The 25,898-nt window shown below is 46.1% G+C and overlaps 1 long non-coding RNA gene across 1 annotated transcript in view; it reads left to right on the top strand.

The window, feature by feature from the left end:
- The first annotated feature begins 3,748 nt into the window (after positions 1 to 3,748).
- LOC134932278 (uncharacterized) overlaps positions 3,749 to 25,898 on the top strand; it is a 46,893-nt gene continuing 24,743 nt past the window's right edge. The window contains exons 1-3 of the long non-coding RNA XR_010179292.1: positions 3,749 to 3,831; positions 15,947 to 16,107; positions 19,834 to 19,943. This is a non-coding gene — a long non-coding RNA (uncharacterized LOC134932278). The remainder of the gene's footprint in view (positions 3,832 to 15,946; positions 16,108 to 19,833; positions 19,944 to 25,898) is intronic.

Here is a 25,898-nt window from a genome sequence, read left to right as displayed (position 1 = left end):
AGGATCCCTGGCCTCTGCCGCTTCAATGGGATCTTCAACAAGGTCGGTTCGTCTATCCAGACTTACAGTGGCTATGTTTGACAGCTTGGAAGTTGAGAGGGAGATTCTAGCTAGAAAAGGTCTTCCCCTCCCGGGTTATTTCCACCATGGTCCAGGCCAGGAAGATGGTTACGTCTAAACATTATTATCTTATCTGGAAAAAGTATGTTTCGTGGTGTGAAAGTAGAAAAGTTTCTCCTGTGGAATTTAGAATGGGTCGCTTTCTACTTTTCCTGCAAACGAGAGTGGATATGGGCCTACACTTAGGCTCCATCAAAGTCCAGATTTTCTTCCAGAAACAACTTGCCATGTTACCGGAAGTACAAACTTTTCTAAAAGGAGTTCTTCATATGCAACCGCCCTTCGTACCTCCCACGGCTCCGTGGGATCTCAATGTGGTTCTGTCCTTTCTTCAGTCGGACTGGTTTGAAGCCTTACATAGGGTGGAGTTAAAATTTCTCACCTCGAAGACAGTGATGTAATTAGCATTGGTGTCTGCCAGACATGTCTCTGAATTGGGGGCCTTATCCTGTAATAGCCCTTATTTGATTTTTCACGAAGACAGGCCGGAACTCAGGACCCGACCTAGGTTGCCAAAAGTGGTGTCTGCTTTTCATGTGAATTAACCCATTTTGGTTCCGCTGTTGTCTGACACCTGCATTGGTCCAGATCCTTGGATGTGGTGAGGGCTCTGAAGATTTATGTCAAACGGACTGCTCACCATCAGAAATCTGACTCGCTGTTTGTCCTTTATGATGCCACCAAGATTGGTCATCCGGCTTCTAAGCAATCAATTGCTCGTTGGCTCAGGTTGACCATTCAACAAGCTTATACTTTGGCGGCACTGCCCTTGCCGATGTCTATTCAGGCCCACTCAACGAGATTTGTGGGCTCTTCCTGGGTGGCTGCCTGAGGTGTCTCGGCCTTACAGTTGTGCCGAGCTGCTACTTGGTCTGGTTTGAACACCATGGCCAAGGATGACCTTCAGTTTGGTCAGGCAGTGTCACAGGGGTCTCAGCACTCTCCCACCCATTTGGGAGCTTTGGGACTTCCCCATGGTACTAAAGTCCAGATCCCCAGTATCCACTAGCACGTAAGAGAAAATAGGAATTTAATACCTACCGGTAATTCCTTTTCTTGTAGTCTGTAGTGGATACTGGGCTCCCGTCTCAGTGCTTCAATTCCTGCTTACCTGAGTAAGTGTTTGGTTGGCCCGTCGTTGTGGTCCCGTTTTGTTGTTGGGATAGCTTTGCTATCTTGGTTAGGTTGATGTTGCTATCCTCTGTTTTGGTTAGCGCCCTCCTTTCGGTGATGATTGTGTGTTGGCTTAGTGCCTCACAGCTGTTGTACCTGTTTTCTTCTCTTGTGGTATGTCCGTCTCCTCGGGCACAGTATCCTAGACTGAGTCTGGTGGGAGGGGCATAGAGGGGAGGAGCCAACACACACACACACACACACTAAATGTTTTAAAGTGCCATGCTCCAGTGGACCCGATCTATACCCCATGGTGCTAAAGAACAGATCCCAAGTATCCAATACGGACTACAAGAAAAGGAATTACCGGTAGGTATTAAATTCCTATTTTCACCACCTGTGTCCTATCTGTCAGGAAGTCTACAGGTAGCTTCTGGGACCTTTGGGTGAAGTAATTTGGGGTGGAGGATGCTGGGGACGATTGTATTGAAGGCCAAGCTGAAATCGACAAACAGGACCCTCGTGTAGGTATTGGGAATGTCTAGGTGCTGTAGAATGTAGTGCAGGCCCAGGTTGACTGCATCCTTGACATACCGATTCGCTTGATAGGCGAACTGTAGGGGATCCAGTTGGAGGCCAGTCACAGTTTTCAGGTAATTTAAAACCAGACACTCCAACATTTTCATGACCACAGACGTCAGTGCTATCGGCCTGTTGTTCGTGATAGAGGGATTCTTGGGGACCGGGACGATAGTAGACCTTTTGAGGCAAGAAGGGACTTTCTGTAGCTCCAGCGATTTGTTGAAGATCTTGGTGAATATTGGGGTGAGCTGACCCGCACATGCTCTCAGGGCAGATGGTGACACTCCATCAGGACCCGGAGCTTTCCTGGGTTTGGCCCTTTTGAACAACGCCTCCACCTCTTCTTGGGCGACTTGCAGTGCTTAGAGTTGGCCGTCGGTGTTCGGGGCATCGTAGAGGTGATTGGGTCGCAGGGGACTTCTTTTGCGAACCAGCAATAAAAGTGGTTCAGCTCGTCTGCTAGGTCTTGGTGCATGGTGGTGGACTTCAATGTTTTCTTGTAGTTGGATATGGATTGCATTCCTTTCCATACAGATACGGGGTCATTGGTGGAGAGATAGTTTGTCAGCTTGACTGAGAACCGCTTTTTTGCTAGCCTGATTTCTTTAGTCAGAAAGTTCCTAGTTCGGTTGTATAGTGCTCTGTCACCGCTGCTATAGGCCTCCTCTTTGGCCCGACGAAGTTGCCTGAGCTGGGCATTGAACCAGGGCTTGTTGTTGTTGTAAATGCGGTAAGTCTTGGTAGGTACACACATGTCCTCACAGTAGCTGATGTAGGATGTGACAGTGTCTGTCAGGTCATTCAGTTCGGTTGCCCAGGCTTTGAAGACTCCCCATTCCGTGCAGTCGAAGCAAGTCTTGATGACAGGCTTAACCGCTCTCAGCTTCTGTGTATAAGTAGGGAGTAGGTGGACGAGGCAGTGTTCAGAGTGCATCACACGGGATAGGCCGGAAGGCAGACTTGAGGTTAGTGTAGTAGTGATCAAGGGTGCGCCCTTCCCTAGTGGGACACGTGACTTGTTTGTACTTAGGTAGCTCCTTGCTCAGGTTAGTTCTGTTGAAGTCGCCCAGCACTATAAGCAGAGAGTCGGGTGTTTTTGTTCTTTGTCGGATATGCATACGACCAGGTGGTGCAGGGCTTCGTTCGCGCAAGCAAGGGGGGGGGGGGAATTTACACTCCCACAAGGACAATTGAGGCAAATTCCTGGGGAGGAATAGAAGGGGTTACAGTTGATACTTAGCATCTTCAGGTGAGGGCTACATGATTTGCCTAGGATCGTGACATTGGTGCACCATCTGTCATTGATGTAGAAGCAGATGCCACCACCCTTCACTTTTCCTGAGCGAACCTTGAGCGATCGGCCCTGAAGAGACTGAAGCCCAGCAGAGACATGGGGTTGTCTGCAATATGGTCGTCCAGCCACTTCTCCGTGAAGCAGAGGACGGACGACCCTGTAATGCCTGACCCTGCGCTGCCCAGAAGGAAGGACAGTTCATCGCGGGAAGTTCAAAAGCAGGATCGCGGGAAGTGCAGACTGGTGCCGTTACTGCCAGCTCACTAGGGCGCATGACGGCCTCCGTCATTCTCTTTCCTGGGCTGGCGATCCACCCACCAGTCGCTGCCCCGGGCTCTGAGGGGGGGGGGGGGGGGGGGGCGGCCGCTCGGTCATCCACGGAGAGTTCATAAGTCTAGGATGTCCACGACGGTGTCTCTTATGTTTTCCCTCAATTACCTTCTGCTGATTGTTGTTTTGTTTTCCTATATGGTGTGTAGTATTTAAATCATATTTCCAATATGGTGTATAGTTTTATAGCAAATACAAGCAGTTCTTTAAGTTTTAGTACTGGGAGTTACTATACTATAACATGCTTTTCCACCCCAAAAGAAGATCAATCAAAACAGTTAATGCAAAACTACTTTCTTGTACAGGTCATTAGTGATACAGTGGATACAGGTCAGCCGAAACGTGTAGACAAAAGGGAGTGTGAACAGCCAATTTTTTTTTAATCTCCGGAGGTATGATGTACTAATTTTTATAGCCGATATGTTTGTTCTATTTATTTTTTACATTTTTTGAATTGTTTATATGTTTTTGCTCTTGGATTACCCATTTCAAACACCTTGGCATTTGTACTGGACCGATTGCTTTCTCTCCCTGCTGTCATGTGGTTTCAATAAAAAAAAAAATTGGGGCTTTTGACCATTGCTCTGATGTCTTTTGACTGTATATGTTGGATGAAGGGGTCTATAAAAGTATGCATCTAAGATTGATACATAAAAGAAACGTTTATATGCTTCACATTATTCACACCCACCATAAGTAGGGTACGCTTATCTTCTGCAACCACCCTCTGTGTTAAAGATACCTTGATGTTCCTGGTCTATTCCTGATTTACCATTTAGTGGGGTAGCCACGCCTACCTGCTATTTAGGTCTGTGGGCCTTAATCAGACCTGATTGCAGCAGCAAGATTGTTCTGTAATGGGCAAAACCATGTTCACTATGGGGGGGGGGGGGAATATAACGTATAACGTGCACAGAAATTTAGATTTGGGTGGGTTATTTTGTTTCTGCGCAGGGTAAATACTGACTGCTTTATTTTTACACTGCAATTTAGATTTCGGTTTAAAGTCACTCCACCCAAATCTAACACTCTGCACATGTTATATTTGCCCTACCTGTAGTGCACATTAGAGAACAATTTTGCTGCTGCAGTCAGGTCTGAATTAGGCCCTGTGAACATTTGGTGGAAACTATCTGGTGCTGAGAAGTTTTACCGTTTTGGAAAAGAAGCCTTGATATGTATAACATCACATTATAGATTGTGAGTCAGGGTACGCTTATTATCCTAAACTGTTCAACCAGTCTTTTCAACGTCACCAAGGGTGTGATTCATTTTGTGTATCCCTTTTATGACTGTCCTACTCATTTGTCCTTTTTTCCCGCCTACGGTACTTTGAGTGAAGAAATAAGCTTGGAAGAGATCATCAAGAGAATCAGTATAACCAACAGGATCACCTTTGACTCATCCAAAAAGGGACGTTGTATATATTCCATCTCTATTCATTTATAGCGCTTAATACTAATAGAGTTGAATCCTCCTCTTTTTTTTTTCTTTTTTTTTTTGTATTTGTTGAAATGTGATGACAATTCTTGATGTGACTCTACTCCCGGCAGCTTGTTGTGTGCCAGTTACTAGGAATCCATACAATTTTTTATTAAAGCTGGGTACACACTGGAGCAGTGTCAGCTGAACTGCCATTTAGTAATGACAAATCGCCAACATCGCTCAATGTGTATGGGTGATCGAGCTCTCGTGGTCACTAGTGATGGACACTAGGTTTAGATGTGCTGCACATCAAACCTAGAAATATCGCTGGTGACCTTGTTTATGGTCATGAACATGATCGTTTTATCCTTTATACACAGGATCCGGGCTCAAGGGCGTTTGTTCTAATGTCGGAACGAATGCACTTTGCTCCAGTGTGAGTGACTCGCAGTCATATTCAACTCCGTTACATCGTCACGTGCATCAGAAGGGTCATAATTGGGTAAAAATTGAGAAATTGCACACTGGCAAAGTTCGGCGAGGGTGTGTAGGCAGAATTGCAGGCTATGCTGAGTTGTGTGTATGTAAAGATATGTCTGATTTCTGACGGATCTCTTGCACCAGGTATAGGGTTGGAGCAAGCGTACATTGATAGTGATAATGTCTAGCTCCACAAGTGACCCTGATATTCGCCTTGACAAAAAGACCCTCTGCAGGTTGAAACACATCAGCAGTGGCTGTGACTGAAAGTGATATCCGATGTTGGTGTGACACAAGTTGGGAGAAACCCAGGACTCCTTTCTTGGTGTCATACACACAAAACGCTTCAGAATTGACTTATGTATATCCTTTTTATGTGCTATTTTTATGATACACATTTGTCATAAAAACATATTACACTATGGGTGGTATCCTATTAGACCGAGTAAAACATAGCAGAAAAACAGCAGTTTTTCCTGATGTATCACTGATTTTTTTATTTTTTTTTATTTTTTTTACAGGCTATCCAATTAGATCAGCCGTAAAAAAATTTCTCCCACAAACACACAGGTTCAGTGAAACCTGTGTGTTTTTGTGAGAAACAGACCCATTTTCGTTTGTTTCCGGGGATTTGGTTTCGCCTGCCGGCTTATTGGGCTAATACGATAGTCACCAGTGAGACCTTTAGCCACAGTAATTTACTGCGGCTAAGAGGATACTGCATATATGTTTTCCATCTTTCCTCCTCATATGGAGCTGCATATCTGCACAGCTGACCCAATGTGAGAGAGGAGATTAAGAGGTATCACTATGACGGTGGACATATAGTGGACAACTTGTTAAGAGAAGATTTGGTTGACACATTGGTGAACTTTGAGAGAACGTTTCTCAATCATACAGGTTCCACATATCAGCGATAGCACCAGTGTAAAGGTTTCCTATTTTTCTCTGCACAAGTGTTTGTATCAGGATGGTACACTTGCATAGATGCGTATGGCTTGGCACATGTGCAGGTATCTGGATTTGTGCATGCAGTGCAGAGGGCTTGAAACGTATAAGTGAAGGAAGTTATATGGTTCTTTCTGTTACTGTTGGTGTAATATGCAGAGACGTGGGATCTACTTCTACTATTGCAAAAAGCAGTATCTAAATTACCATCCTACATAAGAGATGCAACAGAAATGATTTTACATTTTATGGACAATAACATGGAGAGATAATTTTATGCTTTACACTATTGATGGCACCTCCATGTATACATCCATCAGGCACTAATAGGGCATAAAAGCAACCAATTCTTCCTCAAGAATGAAAGGAATTTATAGATGAAACACATGCAATTCATTTTAGTCAGCATAGCTTTTATCCTTGAGCACAACTATTTTAAGTTAAAAGGTCAGTTCTTTTTACAAATACCATGGACTTCTATGGGCGCAGCAACCTTTTTATGGGATTTTGGGAGAAAAACGCTATCTGGCAGAACAATTCCTTTTTAGCAAGGATTATCATTTGTAAATCCTATGGGGTATATGCAATTGCCGGCGAATCGCGGCAATTTTTCGCCCGTTTTTTAATTTGACCGTCGAATTCCGGCAGGTGGGTGTGCTGGAATTCAACATATTCAATAAAAAACGGATTCGACAGTCCCGCTGTCGAAAAACGGCCGATTTGACAGATTTTGATTAGATTTTAAAAAATGTTAAAAAAACACGGAAAAAAAATTGCGTCGGGTCCCCCCTCCTAAGCATAACCAGCCTCGGGCTCTTCGAGCCAGTCCTGGTTCTAAAAATCCGGGGGAAAAACTGACATGGGATCCCCCGTATTTTTAAAACCAGCATCGGGCTCCACTAGCTGGGTAGATAATGCCACAGCCGGGGGTCACTTTTATACAGCGCCCTGCGGCCGTGGCATCAAATACGCAACTAGTCACCCCTGGCCGGGGTACCCTGGAGGAGTGGGGACCCCTTCAATCAAGGGCCCCCTCCCCCTCCAGCCACCCAAGGGCCAGGGGTGAAGCCCGAGGCTGTCCCCCCCATATAAGGGCTGCGGATGGGGGGCTGATAGCCTTTGGAAAAATGAAAGAATATTGTTTTTTCCAGTAGTACTACAAGTCCCAGCAAGCCTCCCCCGCAAGCTGATACTTGGAGAACCACAAGTACCAGCATGCGGAGAAAAACGGGCCCGCTGGTACCTGTAGTTCTACTGGGGAAAAAATACCCAAATAAAAACAGGACACAGACACCATGAAAGTTGCGTATTTAATGCCACGGCCGCAGGGCGCTGTATAAAAGTGACCCCTGGCTGTGGCATTATCTACCCAGCTAGTGGAGCCCGATGCTGGTGTAAAAAATACGGGGGACCCCTACGCTTTTTGTCCCCCGTATTGTTTGCACCAGCACCAGGCGCAGAGCCCGGTGCTGGTTTTAAAAATATGGGGGATCCCATGTCCGTTTTCCCCCCGGATTTTTAGAACCAGGACCGGCTCGAAGAGCCCGAGGCTGGTTATGCTTAGGAGGGGGGACCCCACGCATTTTATTTTCTGATTTTTACCATTCCATTAAAAAAAAATATATATTTCTCTAACGTCCTAAGTGGATGCTGGGGACTCCGTAAGGACCATGGGGAATAGCGGCTCCGCAGGAGACTGGGCACAAAAGTAAAGCTTTAGAACTACCTGGTGTGCACTGGCTCCTCCCCCTATGACCCTCCTCCAAGCCTCAGTTAAGATTTTGTGCCCGAACGAGAAGGGTGCACACTAGGTGGCTCTCCTGAGCTGCTTAGTGAAAAGTTTAGTTTTAGGTTTTTTATTTTCAGTGAGACCTGCTGGCAACAGGCTCACTGCATCGAGGGACTAAGGGGAGAAGAAGCGAACTCACCTGCGTGCAGAGTGGATTGGGCTTCTTAGGCTACTGGACATTAGCTCCAGAGGGACGATCACAGGCCCAGCCATGGATGGGTCCCAGAGCCGCGCCGCCGGCCCCCTTACAGAGCCAGAAGACAGAAGAGGTCCGGAAAATCGGCGGCAGAAGACGTCCTGTCTTCAACAAGGTAGCGCACAGCACTGCAGCTGTGCGCCATTGCTCTCAGCACACTTCACACTCCGGTCACTGAGGGTGCAGGGCGCTGGGGGGGGGGGGGCGCCCTGAGACGCAATAAAAACACCTTGGATGGCAAAAAATGCATCACATATAGCTCCTGGGCTATATGGATGCATTTAACCCCTGCCAGAATACATAGAAAAACGGGAGATAAGGCCGCCGATAAGGGGGCGGAGCCTATCTCCTCAGCACACTGGCGCCATTTTCCCTCACAGCTCCGTTGGAGGGAAGCTCCCTGGCTCTCCCCTGCAGTCACTACACTACAGAAAGGGTTAAAAAAGAGAGGGGGGGCACTAATTACGCGCAGTATTAAAGATACAGCAGCTATAAGGGGAAAAACACTTATATAAGGTTATCCCTGTATATATATAGCGCTCTGGTGTGTGCTGGCAAACTCTCCCTCTGTCTCCCCAAAGGGCTAGTGGGGTCCTGTCCTCTATCAGAGCATTCCCTGTGTGTGTGCTGTATGTCGGTACGTTTGTGTCGACATGTATGAGGAGAAAAATGATGTGGAGACGGAGCAGATTGCCTGTAATAGGGATGTCACCCCCTAGGGGGTCGACACCTGAGTGGATGAACTGTTGGAAGGAATTACGTGACAGTGTCAGCTCTGTATAAAAGACAGTGGTTGACATGAGACAGCCGGCTACTCAGCTTGTGCCTGTCCAGACGTCTCATAGGCCGTCAGGGGCTCTAAAGCGCCCGTTACCTCAGATGGCAGATATAGACGCCGACACGGATACTGACTCCAGTGTCGACGGTGAAGAGACAAATGTGACTTCCAGTAGGGCCACACGTTACATGATGGAGGCAATGAAAAATGTTTTACGCATTTCTGATAATACGAGTACCACCAAAAAGGGGTATTATGTTCGGTGAGGAAAAACTACCTGTAGTTTTCCTGAATCTGAGAAATTAAATGAGGTGTGTGATGATGCGTGGGTTTCCCCCGATAACTGATAATTTCTAAAATGTTATTGGCATTATATCCTTTCCCGCCAGAGGTTAGGGTGCGTTGGGAAACACCCCCTAGGGTGGATAAAGCGCTCACACGCTTGTAAGGGCTCTACCCTCTCCTGAGATGGCCGCCCTTAAGGATCCTGCTGATAGAAAGCAGGAGGGTATCCTAAAATGTATTTACACACATACTGGTGTTATACTGCGACCAGCAATCGCCTCAGCCTGGATGGGCAGTGCTGGGTTGGCGTGGTCGGATTCCCTGACTGAAAATATTGATACCCTAGATAGGGACAGTATATTTTTGCCTATAGAGCATTTAAAAGATGCATTTCTATATATGCGTGATGCACAGCGGAATATTTGCCGACTGGCATCAAGTCTAAGTGCGTTGTCCATTTCTACCAGTAGAGGGTTATGGACACGACAGTGGTCAGGTGATGCGGATTCCAAACGCCATTTGGAAGTATTGCCTTATTAAAGGGAGGAGTTATTTGGGGCCGGTCTTTCAGACCTGGTGGCCACGGCAACAGCTGGGAAATCCACATTTGTACCCCAGGTCGCCTCTCAACATAAGAAGACGCCGTATTATCAGGCGCAGTCTTTTCGTGGACAAGCGGGCAAAAGGTTCCTCATTTCTGCCCCGTGACAGAGGGAGAGGAAAAAGGCTGCAGAAATCAGCCAGTTCCCAGGAACAGAAACCCTTTCCCGCCTCTGCCAAGCCCTCAGTATGACGCTGGGGCTTTACAAGCAGAATCAGGCACGGTGGGGGGCCCGTCTCAATGAATTTCAGCGCGCAGTGGGCTCACTCGCAAGTAGACCCCTGGATCCTTCAGGTGATATCTCAGGGGTACAAATTGGAATTCGAGACGTCTCCCCCTCGCCGTTTCCTAAAGTCGGCTTTACCGATGTCTCCTTCTGACAGGGAGACAGTTTTGGAAGCCATTCACAAGCTGTATTCCCAGCAGGTGATAATCAGGGTACCCCTCCTGCAACAGGGAACGGGGTATTATTCCACACTGTTGTGGTACCGAAGCCGGACGGCTCGGTGAGACCGATTCTAAATCTAAAATCTTTGAACACTTACATACAGAGGTTCAAATTCAAGATTGAGTCACTCAGAGCAGTGATTGCGAACCTGGAAGAAGGGGACTACATGATGTCTCTGGACATCGAGGATGCTTACCTTCATGTCCAAATTTACCCTTCTCACCAAGGGTACCTCAGGTTTATGGTACAGAACTGTCACTATCAGTTCAGACGCTGCCGTATGGATGGTCCACGGCACCCCGGGTCTTTACCAAGGTAATGGCCGAAATGATGATATTCCTTCGAAGGAAGGGAATTTTAGTTATCCCTTACTTGGACGATTCCCTGATAAGGGTAAGATCCAGGGAACAGTTGGAGGTCGGTGTAGTACTATCTCAGGTAGTGTTGCGGCAGCACGATTGGATTCTCAATATTCCAAAATCGCAGCTGGTTCCGACGACTCGTCTTCTGTTCCTAGGGATGATCCTGGACACAGTCCAGAAAAAGGTGTTTCTCCCGGAGGAGAAAGCCAGGGAGTTATCCGAGCTAGTCAGGAACCTCCTAAAACCGAGCCAAGTCTCAGTGCATCAATGCACAAGGGTTCTGGGTAAAATGGTGGCTTCCTACGAAGCAATCCCATTCGGCAGATTCCACGCAAGAACTTTCCAGTGGGACCTGCTGGACAAATGGTCCGGGTCGCATCTTCAGATGCATCAGCGGATAACCCTGTCACCAAGAACAAGGGTGTCCCTCCTGTGTTGGTTGCAGAGTGCTCATCTTCTAGAGGGCCGCAGATTCGGCATTCAGGACTGGGTACCTGGTGACCACGGATGCCAGCCTGCGAGGCTGGGGAGCAGTCACACAGGGAAGGAATTTCCAGGGCTTGTGGTCAAGCCTGGAGACATCACTTCACATAAATATCCTGAAGCTAAGGGCCATTTACAATGCTCTAAGCTTAGCAAGACCTCTGCTTCAAGGTCAGCCGGTGTTGATCCAGTCGGACAACATCACGGCAGTCACCCACGTAAACAGACAGGGTGGCACAAGAAGCAGAAGGGCAATGGCAGAAGCTGCAAGGATTCTTCGCTGGGCGGAAAATCATGTGATAGCACTGTCAGCAATTCCGGGAGTGGACAACTGGGAAGCAGACTTCCTCAGCAGACACGACCTCCACCCGGGAGAGTGGGGACTTCACCCAGAAGTCTTCCACATGATTATAAACCGTTGGGAAAAACTCGACAGGTATTGCGCCAGGTCAAGGGACCCTCAGGCAATAGCTGTAGACGCTCTGGTAACACCGTGGATGTACCAGTCAGTGTATGTATTCCCTCATCTGCCTCTCATACCCAAGGTACTGAGATTGATAAGATGGAGAGGAGTAAGCACTATATTCGTGGCTCCGGATTGGCCAAGAAGGACTTGGTAACCGGAACTTCAAGAGATGCTCACGGAGGATCCGTGGCCTCTACCTCTAAGAAGGGACCTGCTCCAGCAAGGACCCTGTCTGTTCCAAGACTTACCGCGGCTGCGTTTGACGGCATGGCGGTTGAACGCCGGATCCTGAAGGAAAAAAGGCATTCCGGATGAAGTCATCCCTATCCTGATCAAAGCCAGGAAGGATGTAACCGCAAAACATTATCGCCGCATTTGGCGAAAATATGTTGCGTGGTGCGAGGCCAATAAGGCCCGACGGAGGAAATTCAACTGGGTCGATTCCTACATTTCCTGCAAACAGGAGTGTCTATGGGCCTGAAATTGGGGTCCATTAAGGTTCAAATTTCGGCCCTGTCAATTTTCTTCCAAAAAGAACTAGCTTCAGTCCCTGAAGTTCAGACGTTGTAAAAGGGGTACTGCATATACAGCCTCCTTTTGTGCCTCCAGTGGCACCTTGAGATCTCAATGTAGTTTTTGGGTTCCAAAAGTCACATTGGTTTGAACCACTTAAATCTGTGGAGTTAAAATATCTCACATGGAAAGTGGTCATGCTGTTGGCCCTGGCCTGGGCCAGGCGCGTGTCAGAATTGGCGGCATTATCCTGTAAAAGCCCTTATCTGATTTTCCATTCGGACAGGGCGGAATTGAGGACTCGTCCTCAGTTTCTCCCTAAGGTGTTTTCAGCATTTCACCTGAACCAACCTATTGTGGTGCCTGCGGCTACTAGGGACTTGGAGGACTCCAAGTTGCTAGACGTTATCAGGACCCTGAAAATATATGTTTCCAGGACGGCTGGAGTCAGAAAATCTGACTCGCTGTTTATCCTGTATGCACCCAACAAGCTGGGTGCTCCTGCTTCTAAGCAGACTATTGCTCGTTGGATTGTAGTACAATTCAGCTTGCACATTCTGTGGCAGGCCTGCCACAGCCAAAAATCTGTAAATGCCCACTCCACAAGGAAGATGGGCTCATCTTGGGCGGCTGCCCGAGGGGTCTCGGCTTTACAACTTTGCAGAGCAGCTACTTGGTCAGGAGCAAATACGTTTGTAAAATTCTACAAAATTGATACCCTGGCTGAGGAGGACCTGGAGTTCTCTCATTTGGTGCTGCAGAGTCATCCGCACTCTCCCGCCCGTTTGGGAGCTTTGGTATAATCCCCATGGTCCTTACGGAGTCCCCAGCATCCACTTAGGACGTTAGAGAAAATAAGAATTTACTTACCGATAATTCTATTTCTCGTAGTCCGTAGTGGATGCTGGGCGCCCATCCCAAGTGCGGATTGTCTGCAATACTGGTACATAGTTATTGTTACCAAAAAATCGGGTTATTGCTGTAGTGAGCCATCTTTTCTAGAGGCTCCTCTGTTATCATGCTGTTAACTGGGTTTAGATCACGAGTTGTACGGTGTGATTGGTGTGGCTGGTATGAGTCTTACCCGGGATTCAAAATCCTTCCTTATTGTGTACGCTCGTCCGGGCACAGTATCCTAACTGAGGCTTGGAGGAGGGTCATAGGGGGAGGAGCCAGTGCACACCAGGTAGTTCTAAAGCTTTACTTTTGTGCCCAGTCTCCTGCGGAGCCGCTATTCCCCATGGTCCTTACGGAGTCCCCAGCATCCACTACGGACTACGAGAAATAGAATTATCGGTAAGTAAATTCTTATTTTTTCAAAATATAAATAATACTTGTGCCTCCAAAATAGACAAACCAAGTACCTAATCCCTTCTAATATAAATAGATATGCTATTACCAATTAAAAAAACACAAAAAAAACATGTTTTTAAATTTTTTTTATTAGATTCCGCCAGCAAAGTGTGGCGGATTGAAAATGACAAATTTACTGTCTAAAAGCACTGTTGTCGAATTTACAATCTTCAATTGAATATACTTTTGTCGAATTTCAAAAAGTCGAATTTGGAAAGTCCGTTTTTTTGGCGAAAAGTACTGAATTGCATTGTCGAAAAAATTTTTTGGGTGAAAATGTCCCGTTTTTCGACATTTTCGGGAATTCGACCGCAATTGCATATACCCCTATATTGGTGATATTATTTTTATTTTGAAAGAAGAAGCAATGAGACTTTGAGTTTTTAAACAGTAACTGGGGTATCCAATTAGAGGTGAAAATATATCAGGTGTGAAAAACAGACGTTTTTCGCAATTTTTCCCGATGTTTCACCAGTCTTTTTTTTACCGGCTATCCAATTTGGTCACCTGTAAAAAAAAATTACATTATCTCCTGAACACACACAGGTTCAGTGAAAACTGTGTGTTTTCAGTAGAAACAGCCCCGTTATCGGATGAAAACGGGGTTATTTCCGGGGATTTGGTTTCGCCTGCCTGAGGCAGGTGCAACAAAATCCCAGATAAGCCAGTGCAAGCCATGGGTTTACGGGGCTAATTGGACAGCCCCTGGTAGAACAATTGGCTGCGGTAATTAACTGTGGCTAATTGCATATGTCTCCAAATCTCTTTTTATTGTGTTTTTAGATTTGGAGATCCATGTCACCAACAGTAAGATAGAAGCCTGTACATATTTTAAAGAGGTAGATTCCAACAATGACCTCAAACCTTCTAGTTGCCATAAACCCATATAGGATATCCCTATCATGCGACTCACTGTACAAATAATCTTATATTCAAAGACCAAGCTGAATCTGAAGAAACTGTTTATCCAACAGAAGAAAAAAAAATCCTTTTGCCTAACTTAAAAGATTGTTCTTTCAAGAACCCCATTTACACTGTTACGGTTTATAGCGACTATGCAATGCATCAAAAACGCTCTCCAAACATTGGCATGCTTGACAAAAAAATAGTCTACAATAGATCCTCTCCTAGAACTAGTTCTATTCAATAAAGCACCTTCATGGAAACAAAACCTTGCTCCCACTATTCACAGACATTCCTGATGACAATTGGTTGAGTCTCAACATAAACAGTTTTTTTCTATGGGGGTCATTCCGAGTTGTTCGCTCGTTATTTTTTTTTCGCAACGGAGCGATTAGTCGCGAATGCGCATGCGCAATGTCCGCAGTGCGACTGCGCCAAGTAAATTTGCTATGCAGTTAGGAATTTTACTCACGGCTTTTTCTTCGTTCTGGTGATCGTAATGTGATTGACAGGAAGTGGGTGTTTCTGGGCGGAAACAGGCCGTTTTATGGGTGTGTGCGAAAAAACGCTACCATTTCTGGGAAAAACGCGGGAGTGGCTGAAGAAACGGAGGAGTGTCTGGGCGAACGCTGGGTGTGTTTTCAGATGGAGCGTCTATCAGAACACAAGCACGGACTGATCGCAGAACTCCTGAGTAATTGAATTACGTCAGAAAGCTAAGAAGCGTGTGTAATCGCAATTGAAATCTTACGTTTCGCAATTTACTATGCGAAGATTGCACTGCGGCCAGTTGCGCGGCTTAGCGTGTGCAAAGCTTGCGAAAACATCTTGCTGCGAACAACTCGGAATGAGGGCCTATGTGTGGGCTGCAAATTTTGCAAAATTGGAACAAAAACCAACAAGTTCAAATCAAATATGGACCACAGGGAACACAACATTAAAATGATTATATAAAAGCAGAGCTTCGGATCTTTCCTTTGTATTTCCTTTTTCCTTTCCCCTTTATTGCTGTTGGTTTGTCTGGTTGGTATACATAAAATCAATAGGATTTTATTGGTTGTTTCACTCTAAACAACATAAATGCTGCAGGGTTTTCTTCACTGCTGGTTTAAGTTTGGAAAATTTGAAAATGGTATATTGAAGCATGGAGGTATTTTAATACTTTATCTTAACTATAAGTTTGTAACAACGCCTGTGTCTTGGGATCCACTGGTTCTTGGAAGGGAGGGGTTGACACTCGCCTTCCTGCTGAACATGGTCTCACCCTAAATTTTCTTATGAGTTTGAGGTCTGCTACTATCATTCAACCCCGTGAGGGGGTGGGTTAGCAATGTCAATAAACACAAATAATATAGTAAACACTCCTCTAAACTTAAATTTGGTATCATGAAATGTGGGGGGAGCAAATAGTCCTGTTAAACGGAAACGTATTGTGTCCCATCTTCATAAATTAAATCCGGCTATAATGTTTATCCAGGAGACACACTGGAAAGTAGGGCACGACTGCTCCCTTCGAGCTCCCTGGATTGCCCAATGTATTTCCGCACCTTTTTGAACCAAGTCCAGAGGCATCGCCATGATTTTTCGGAGAAATGTACCTGTTACTGTATTGGATCAGATTGTCGACCAAGAGGGGAGGTAAATAATAATGGATGTTATGATTTATAATGATAAATATACACTAATAAATTTGTATGCACCAAATGTGGACACTCAACACTTTTTCAACGTTATACTGCAAATTTTAAGACAGCGTGATAATTTCCCTCTTACCATGGCAGGGGACTTTAATACAGTCCTCGATCCTCAATTGGATAAATCTCCTCCACCTAATAATCCATACTCCTCGCAATGGAAAATTATTTCATCTTTCATTACAGCTTTAGATTTGTCAGATCCATGGCGGTTGTTAAACCCCTCCGACAAGTCCTTTACTTTCCATTCAGGTGTCAACCGATCTTTTTCAAGGATTGATTATTTACTGATCTCAGATTCACTGGTTACCAATCTTTTACGGACAAAAATGTATATTATAATATCAGATCATGCTCCTATTTCCATTGCGTTGAGTTTGGTACATTCTACATCGGTGAATCGCAACTAGAGCTTTCCAATACACTTAGGTGGTCATTCCGAGTTGATCGCTCGCTGCCGATTTTCTCAGCGCAATGATCATGTAAAAAAAACGCAAAACTGTGCATGCGTATGCACCGCAATGCACACGCACGTTGTACGGGCACAAACCGCATCGTTGCTGTGCAATGCTTCTAGCGACAATTCCATTCGCACAGCCGATCACAAGGAGATTGACAGGAAAAGGGCGTTTATGGGTATCAACTGACCGTTTTCTGGGAGTGGTAGGAAAAACGCAGGCGTGACCAGGTGTTTGCAGGGAGGGTATCTAACATCAATTCCTGGACCTCCGTCGCTAGGATCATCGCACAGGATAAGTAACTTCAGGGCTGGTCTTGTTTTGCACAAAATGTTTTTGTACCGCTCGGCTGCATATGCGATCGCACACTTGCAAAGCGAAAATACACTCCCCCGTGGGTGGCGACTATGCATTTGCACGGCTGCAAAAAGTAGCTAGCGAACGATCAACTCGGAATGAGGGCCTAAGTGTCCAGCGAGGACTTTAAACTTTATCTGAATGGGAAATGGTCGGAATTTGTAGATGATAACATAGTCCACTGGGATGACCCTGTTCTCTTTTGGCAATCCTTAGAGGCCGTCATGAGGGGTCACATTATTGGATATGTTGCTAAGAGAAAGGAGTCCAAAACTTTATATAATTCTCTTAGAGCGGAGGTTACCTCTAAGTTTCGGGAATATACCTTGTCTGATGATAATTGGGTTTCATACAAGCAGGCTAGGCAGCTATTGGAAAGTTTTCTAATTTCTCAGGCTAAAAACTCTTTGGAAATCTCAAAACATAAATATTATAGATGGGGAAATAAGGCGGGCAGATTGCTGGCAACCATGTCTCGCCATTGGAAGTCGAGAAACTACATTACGGCTATTAAAACTCCCCGTGAAAATACCCGCTACAGATTCCAAGCGTATATTAAATTTGTTTCAGGATAAGCCAATTGATATAGAGCTCCAGAACCATATAGAGCTCCAGAATATAGATATAGAGCTCCAGACCCATATACTACAGGAAGCTAGACTTCCACAACTATCGCAGGAACAACGGGATATGGTTCAATTACCCTTGAAGAAATTGCAGGGGTCATCAAAAATTTACAACTGCGAGAGGCTCCAGGACCGGATGGCCTTTCAGGGGATTATTACAAAATATTGATGAATAACTTTCTTCCTGCTTTACAAGAATTATACCAAAAAAAATTTCAGGATTCAATGAATCACATACCACATTATTACCAAAGCAGGGGAAAGACCCTCAGCTATTAGGTTCTTACAGGCCAATCACGTTGCTAAATGTTGATTTAAAAATTCTATCTAAAATCATGGCTAACAGATTGCAGTCTATACTGCCGAGTTTGCTTACAGAACATCAAACAGGTTTCGTGAGTGGCAGGCATTCGGTACGAGCTATTCGTTCGGCTATAGTGGCGATGGTCTTCTCAATGAACCTCTCCACCTCAAACAATTTATTATTGAGCCTAGACACGCATAAGGCTTTTGACATGGTCCTTTGGCCCCATCTATTTGCTGTGTTAGAGCATTTGATCCGGCATATATTCGATTAATTCATTTTTTAGATAATTCTCCAACCACTTCTCTTTTAATAAATGGACTGGGCAGTTCTAAATTGTCACTATGCAGTGGCACCTGTCAGGGTTGCCCGTTGTCTCCCCTGCTTTTCAATTTATCTTTAGACCCTCTACTGAGGATTCTACAAAATTGGTCTACTTTTAAAGGGTTAAAGATGGGATCTAGTGAAGTAAAAATTTCTGCTTTCGCAGACGATCTTTTGTTATACATCAATAACCTAGGGATTCACTGGCATCCATATTAGAGAAAATCAAAGAGTTTGTCGATGTCTCTGGCTTGGTGATTAAATACAGACAAATCGTCAGGTTTGTTCCTAGGTTCTGGTTCTGGTATCCCTAACTGGAGTAGAGCCTTTTCTATTCAATGGTCCACCACAACATTGACTTACTTGGGCATTACCTTGACAAGAAACCCTGCGGAATTGTTTAAATACAATTACACTCGAGCAATTCAAGCAATCTCAGAGGAGCTCAAGGGGTTGGCTAAATTAACCCTCTCGTATCTTGGGAGGGCAAATTTAATTAAAATGATCACTTTCCCAAGATTATTATATTTGGTGCAGGTTCTCCCCCTCCTTTTGACGAAGGCAGATGTCAAGCAAATTAATGCCTGCTTTCGGGCCTTTATTTGGAAGGGAAAAGGAAGTAGAATTAGTATGGTGAAATTGTGCCAGTGAAAGGAAAATGGAGGGATAAACTTCCCGGAGATAGAGCGTTATAGCCACGCTGCTCATCTGCGATATATTGTGGATTGGATACATGGTACAAATGTATACACAAATACGGTTCTGGAATCTCAATTTTTGAAAATCATAAGCATCTCTGCATTTCTTCACACCCAGGATTAGGACATCTCCCCAGAACTTCGGGACAATCCTCTTCTTTGAACTGGTCGAAGGGTTTGGCATATATTGCGAAAACAACATGGCCTTCAATCTTTTTACTCTATAAATTTGCCTTTGTGTAAAAATCCTCACTTCCAAAATGGGTTGGCAACTCACCCCTATACCATTTGGAGTCTGGGTAGGGGGGGGGGGGAAGGTAAACAGTATACGGCATCTGATTAATTTGAAAGACATACATCCATTTACTTATTCAGAAGCAATTGCCAAGTTCGACTTTCTTCGAATTTATCCCATAGCTTTTCTGCAGGCACAACATTACATCTCTACAGTAATCAGAGAATTTGGGGATTTAGATTGGGGAAACACCATAGATAAAACAATAGACCAAGGACCCTTTCTTAAAAAAGCAATTTCTTTCTATTATAAGTTATTATATAAAACATATGATCACACTGCTTCACAGACAGGTATGAGTAAGTGGTTGATTAATTTTCCATCTATGTCCACCCATGATCTTCTCCGAATCCTAAACAATTCCTGTAGATTGTTGTCTGCAAGTACGTACAAAGAATTGTTCTATAACATTATTCACAGAACATATCTTTCTCCCAACAGACAATATCTTATGGGTTTGACGACAATGGATAGATGTCCAAAATGTAACCGGGGTACAGCAGATTTATTTCACATGCTATGGGATTATCCAATTATAAGGGTTTTTTGGATGAGAGTAAAAAGAAATGCCGAAAGGACTTTAATCAATTATGTTCCTTTATCTCCAGAATGGGCTATATTTGGTTGTGCTCCCAGGTCCCAAAGAGTATCAAAAGAGGGGAAGAAACTATTACTAGCAATCAGCTCCGCTGCAAAGAAAACAATCTTGCAAAACTGGGTGAGCCTTCCTGTATTTTCATTATACACAGAGAAATTTCACAACATTTTTAGGATGGATTGGGTGGAGACCATGTTCGAAAAGGAGAAGCGGGTTGGTTCTTTTTTTTTTTAAACATGGGAGAGATATGTAGCTAGTTTGCCCCTACAAATGAGAACCAAGATTTATAAGAGTTTGCACTTGACTTCATGGTACACTTTAAGAATATTGGAAGGGGATCCCCCTATTTGTTTTTAAGGAACCCAGATTTGGGAACATCAAAAAGGCTCTTTTCTTTTTCTTAATTTTTATCCCCTTTTTTGATGCCTTCCTTTCTATTAGAGGACATAGGATACAGGCATTGAATAGTTTTACAAATGAATAATGTAAACATACATAAGCTATTATTGGTTACAACACGTCTTTATTTGTTATAAAAGTACTGTTAATATTTGGAAAACAGTGATTGTGAGACAGATGTAAGATGTTAAGACTTTATGGATACTGTATGTATTTCTTGTTTTCCATGACTTCAATAAAAAAAATTGTTGACGGGGGCGTGGCCTGACTGGAGAGGCAGCTGGAAGCAGGGAATTTGAGCTCCTGCTCCCACACACTAAAATAGCGCCTATCACTAGGAATATCGCCACCCCAATGCCCAATTAATACCCCCGACGACCTTGGGTACCTGTGCACCTGTCCGCGGAGCCGGGGGACCGCTTCCTCGGTCCCTGCAGGTTGCGGCCTGTGCCAGAGGACGAAGCCGCGGACTAGATTTTGACTTCCGGTCCGCCGAAAAGCTCCGTGGGGCCTGCTGTGTTAAGCGTCGCCTACAACGAACGGAGCTCCCCCGTCCCCCCCTCGTCCACCTTCTTCACCGCGGAGCCTGCTGTCTGACCTCCGGGACCCCTTTGCAGCGCCGCTGGTGGCCTATGGTGCGGAGCTCGGATCCCGGCAGCTGAGGACGGACGCGCACCTCCGGTGCTGCACCAGCGCGTCTCTGCTGCTCCCTGCTCCACTGACGGCGGCCATCTTGTGGTTGGCGCCGCCGAGCACACCGGAGCTGCGACGGCCGCCTAGACGCTCCCTCGAGGTCCCCCAAGCCTAGCACCATACCCCCAGTGCCCCCATTGCGCAGACCCCATACACCGACGGCCGCGGTCGTGAAGGAGTCCCGCGGGACGGGACACTGCCGGCGGCCATCTTGGGATTGGCGCCACCTCAAAACCTGGCCATCAGTTTATACCTCCCTGGACACAGAGACCGCAGAGCCGAGAGAATAATTAGGCCCCTCTGCGGGCTGCAGCCTACCTCCCCTATACAATCCAGAGACCAGACCTCAAGGCGACCAGCTGGGGGCACCACCGAGGCCCGTTGGCCCACCTAGACCCACCGGTGACCTGGAGGTCCCCGGACTGACCCTCTCCCGCACTCACCGCCAGTGAAGCCGAGCACCGCCCGCGGCCGCCGCAAAGCTCCTCGTCTCACCGCCAGCGCAGGGGCTCCTAACAAGACCAACGGTGACACGCTGACTCCTGTTCACGACACCGCACACTTTCAACGGCCGGTATACTCCTGCACCTGATCCTCCCTGGGGTGACTCCTGGACAAAAGCACACCACTCTTTCAGTCCGAGTTTCCCCACACGAAAGATACCGCCACACTCTCTAGCACCGTACCTACCCCCCTCATTGTCGTACCTACTCATCTAAAATACGCGCCTGCACAACACGACAGAGGATCGCTATATCTGATCTACCGAAGACCACCCATCGCTGTGAGTGTGACGTACGAGTGCCACACGAAAGATACTACTCCACTCCAAATACGTGGTGACTGACACACCCACAAACGGCACCGTTCAGGTATCCCTCAACTCTCTAAGACGCCCACCAACCCTCATGTTCCACTGATTACATCATAACTCAACCCTCCAGTGGTTCCCTCCCTTGTAACCAGAAAGTCTCATCCTACCCCATTTATCTCAACTCTCTGTGTGGTCCCTTATACTCCAAACCCACCTACCAAGGTGCAAACATGTCCAAACCTAACCCGAACACAAGAAGACGTGCGGGTACAGACATCTCTCAACACTTCACCAAAACTGACAAGGGCGATAAATCCTCCCTACACTCTGGCCCTTCTTCTCCCAGCCTATCTTTCCCAGGTGGAGACGACCCGCTACCCTCACCCGCCCCATCGACCAAGGAAGATATCATGGCTCTGAAGTCGCTCATAACGGACTTTAAAGAATCACTAGAAACCAAACTCGACAGAGCAGTTACTTCTATTAGGTCAGATATCTCATCCTTATCCTCCAGAACCTCCAAACTAGAAGCCAGACAAGACGTTCTACAGAAAGACCATATAGAAACGGTCAGAGATATAGACCATCTCATCCAAGATATAACGGAGCTCCGATCCAAGAACGAGGATTTGGAAAATCGCGAGAGGAGAAATAATCTCAGAATCCGCAACATCCCAGAGTCCATTACCCCGGCAGCCCTCGAAACATACCTCCAAAGGCTGTTCTCCGCCCTTCTACCAAACGCAGCTTCTCGGGAGATACCTTTAGAAAGAGCTCACAGAGCCCTCCGACCTAGGCCCCGCGATGGCGAGCCCCCGAGAGACGTCATCATGCGCTTCCTCAACTTCAAGGATAAAGAGATGGTCCTTTTCCCGACCCGGGGTAAACCACACATACTGTTCGAGGATGTCAAATTACAATTCTTTCAGGACCTGGCCCCCTCCACCATACTTAAAAGGAGGGAACTCAGAGATCTAACATCAGCTCTCCGCACACGAGGTATCCGTTACCGCTGGGGATTCCCCTTCAAGCTCCTGATCGAATATAATGGAAAAACAATAGTCATCAAAGACCCGAGAGAAGGAAATGATTTCCTATCCCACCTGGAGGACTCTGACCCACTCGCTGACCAAAGTTCTAACCTTCACCCACCCTGATCGCCTCAGCATCTATTACTACATGGACACTCCATTCAATATACTGTTATAATACTCCTGTTGACTATTTTACCTGTTTTAGTTTTACATCTTGATAGTTCCATATACCTATTGAACATTGTCTGCTCATACTTATCCCCAGCCCACCTCACTAGCCCCGCTACCCAAAGACCAGCGGTTAAGGCTACCCCCTTGGGCCCACCCACATATATGCTTCACGCAGCATACCGATGACTTACACATACCATATATTCCCATATAGGAACCAAGATGCTCAGTTCGAAGATTTAACTACTTTTTAGTTTCGTTGTCACTAATGTTGCAGTGCGATCTCCGCACTTATTGTTTGACCTTACACAACACCCTTTAACCACATATCATCCACATAAAGACTTATTCACCTCTAAGCTACTAATACCTCTTCCACACAGACCACCACTGGAGGGACGTATTCCTTCAACCCCCCTACTTGCAACACAAACCCACACTGTTGTTTTCAAACTTCTAGACCCGCCTCCCTACCTCTTCCCCTCCGTGGAGGGAGTACGTTCGTTCCCCGACGCTCCTCCACTTTGGATCCTTTGATCCTACTCTCTGTGCCCGTTCCTTCTCGCTGGTCGTAAGGAACTTCTACACAGGCTCGCCCTAACTCTCCCCCTCCCCCCCCCCTATTTATTTTTTTTCTTCTCTTCTTCTTTTCTCTCTCTCTTCTCACTTTTGTTTTACTTTCTCTTCCTCCCCACCTTCTACGCCTCTCTCTTTCTCCTCCACCTCTCCTTTGCGTATCCTCCCCACACCTACAAAGATGCCCCTACTCCTGGCATCCTTGAACACCAAGGGTCTTAATACCCCCCAGAAGCGCTCATCCCTGTTCCGTTCTCTTCAAACCCTAAAAGCGGGAATTGTGCTCATTCAAGAAACTCACTTCAATTCCCGGTCACACCCCTCCCTAAACACTAAACGCTTCCTAACAGCCTATTATTCTTCAAGCCAATCGAAACACAACGGGGTGGCCATTCTGATCCACTCCAAAATCCCATTCACACTCCATTCGACCCACACAGACTCAGATGGCCGATATATCATTCTGACAGGTACGATCGGACACCTGGAATGCACGATCGCCACAGTCTACGCCCCCAACTCCGGGCAATCCTCCTTTTTCAATACATTTTTCTCAGACCTAAATAAATTCAGAAAAGGTTACTTAATTCTGGGAGGGGACTTCAACACTGTCCCAGACACCGACCTAGACATATCCTCTGGCCAATCCCGCCCCCATCGAGACTCACCTTCACGCTCTTTAAACAAACACATCCACGAGTCTGGCCTCTTCGACGTATGGCGAGCTCTCAACCCAACAGCCAAAGACTATAGCTTCTTCTCGACCCCGCACCAATCATACTCCCGTATTGATCTCTTTTACTGCGGCACAATGCTCTCTCAACACGTACTAGACTCATCTATCCTCACTAACCCTTGGTCAGATCACTCCATTATCACTGCCTCCTTTGACCTCCTTGACACCCCGACAACTCGCCCCAACTGGAGACTAAACGAAACGCTCTTGAAAATTCCTCAATTTCAGGAAAAAATCAAGCTAGCTCTAGAAGATTACTTTTCCTTAAACATGACTGACTCCAATTGCACCCCACTAATCTGGGAAGCTCACAAAGCCGTAATCAGGGGACACATCATTAATTATGCGTCACATAGAAACAAAGACCGCAAACAAAAAATATCATCCCTTACAGTTGAAGTCCACAATTTAGAAACACTCCATAAACAACGTCCCTCGCAACCTCTTTACTCAAAACTCACTTCAACCAGGGCTGCTTTGAATGCTATACTAGCCGAAAAAACCGAGCACTCACTCCGCTGGCTGAAACAAAAGTTCTACGAAAAAAGTAATAAAGCCGATTCACTACTAGCCAGCAGATTAAGGGCTCGAAAGGCACACACTGCTATCCTGGCCATCAAAGACGAACATGACTCCCTACATTACAACCCAAAGACTATCAACTCTCTCTTTCGGACGTATTACGAACAGCTCTACAACTTACCAGACACCTCCTCCTCTATAGGCCCGACTCACCCCACGGTTGCTGACTACTTAACCTCCGCAGATCTACCTCGTATCGACACCAACACCTCCATGGCCCTTAACAAACCCATCACCCCCGAAGAATTAACCCTAGCCATCGGTAGTCAGAAACCATCCAAAGCCCCAGGCCCAGATGGCTACCCAATGTCATACTACAAAACTTTCCAACCTGTACTAATTCCTCACCTCACATCACTATTCAACCTCATCTTAGATGGGTCTTCCTTCCACCCTCACACTACCAAGGCCGTCATTACCGTGATCCCAAAACCTAATAAAGATCCCCAGTTCATTTCAAATTACAGACCCATATCACTTTTAAACTCAGACCTGAAAATCTTCGCCAAAGTACTAGCTAATAGACTTAATCCCATTCTCCCCTCGCTCATACACCCTGACCAAGTGGGCTTCGTTCAATCCAGACAGGCACTTGACAACAATAGGCGTGTCGTGGATATCATCGACCACATTAATCTACACAAGATCCCGTCCCTGACCCTTGCTTTAGACGCAGAGAAGGCCTTTGACAGAGTTTCCTGGCCCTTCATGCGACAGACCCTACAACGTTTTGGCCTTCAGGGTAAATTCCTTCAAGCCATACAAGCTCTATACCAGAACCCCTCGGCGTCGGTTCTCTCCAACGGCCTACTATCGGACCCCCTCAAAATTTCAAATGGAACACGACAGGGATGCCCACTGTCTCCCCTCATATTCGCACTCATCATTGAACCCCTTGCAAACCACATCCGGACCAATCCCGACATCACGGGAGTCCAAGTCAACCACACTCAATACACCATCTCCCTCTTCGCCGACGACATCCTTCTGACCCTGACAAACCCAACTATCTCCCTCCCGAACCTCTTTAAAGAACTAACCACATATGGCAATCTCTCGGGTTATAAAAT

The sequence above is a fragment of the Pseudophryne corroboree genome, chromosome 6 (genome assembly GCF_028390025.1).
Source record: "Pseudophryne corroboree isolate aPseCor3 chromosome 6, aPseCor3.hap2, whole genome shotgun sequence".
NCBI lineage: Eukaryota > Metazoa > Chordata > Amphibia > Anura > Myobatrachidae > Pseudophryne > Pseudophryne corroboree.
This window is presented reverse-complemented; position numbering and strand designations above follow the sequence as displayed.